This window comes from Lemur catta, chromosome 10 (assembly GCF_020740605.2).
Source record: "Lemur catta isolate mLemCat1 chromosome 10, mLemCat1.pri, whole genome shotgun sequence".
Lineage (NCBI taxonomy): Eukaryota > Metazoa > Chordata > Mammalia > Primates > Lemuridae > Lemur > Lemur catta.
Genome location: NC_059137.1, coordinates 65,137,028 through 65,138,146, shown reverse-complemented (window position 1 = coordinate 65,138,146; position 1,119 = coordinate 65,137,028).

The window sequence follows — 1,119 nt, the reverse complement described above, 5'->3', positions numbered from 1 at the left end:
ATATTTTGGGGGAGAACCCCTAATTTAAATATGAAATTCTGCTATGTATGTGAAAACAATACTTGTCATGAATTGAAGTCTGTGGGCTCAGGCTCAACATATTGGATATCTCCATTTTACAGATAAAAATACTGAGGCTGGTGTCTACAAGCAAGCAGGAGGCAGAGTTTACATTTTAAAACTTGTGATTAAAAAACTCAGGTTGTTTTATACACCTCAGTGCTTCTCTGTAATTCAAAGAGAGATAAAGAGTCATCCTGAAAATTTTATTTTCTATATGGCTGAGGGTCTACATAGGAAGGTAAATATAAGAGAAAAAGCTTTCTGAAATTTTATTATGCATTTCCTCGCCTCCTTCAACATGTTATAGTGACTATTTTACAACCTTTTCCTGAGAACTCATCCTTAACATGGGTGACTGAGGCGGCCCACCCAGGGTCTGAGGTGGGGGGTGCTGTTGGCCCACATTGTGATACTCTTCCAGTTTGCTTGTCAGAGCACGATTTTGCTCATTTTGTTTTTTTTTCCTTTAGAGACAGGGTTTCACTCTGTTGCCCAGGCTGGAATGCAGTGGCACAATCATAGCTCCCGTAACCTCGAACCCCTGGGCTCAAGTGATCCTCCTGCCTCACCTTCCTGAGTAGCTAGGGCTACAGGGGCATGCCACTATGCCCAGGTAATTTTTTAACTTTTTTTGTGGAGACGGGGATCTCAAACTCCTGGCCTCAAGCAATGCTTCCCCCTCAGCCTCCCAGGGTGCTAGAATTACAGGCATAAGCCATGTACCCAGCCCAGAGAATGGTTCTTCCCCCAGCTGCTGTCTATGTGCTTGAAAGTCCTTTTCCTTCCTTAAATAGGGATCTCCCACTGTCTTAGAAACTAGATAATTAAACTAGTTAGAATTATATGTGAAGTAAAAGTAAATAGGCCCGAAGGGCTGGCCCACAAGGAGCGCAGATTTCTTAACTTCCATTTTCATGTTACAGCAGCCCCACTGCATACTTCTTAAGTTTGCATTGTGTTCCGGATAGATGAGTGCACCACGTCACTGAGCTCCAAGCAAGAGAGGTGCAACGAGACTTTCATTAGAAGCAAGACATAAATACACACACACACACA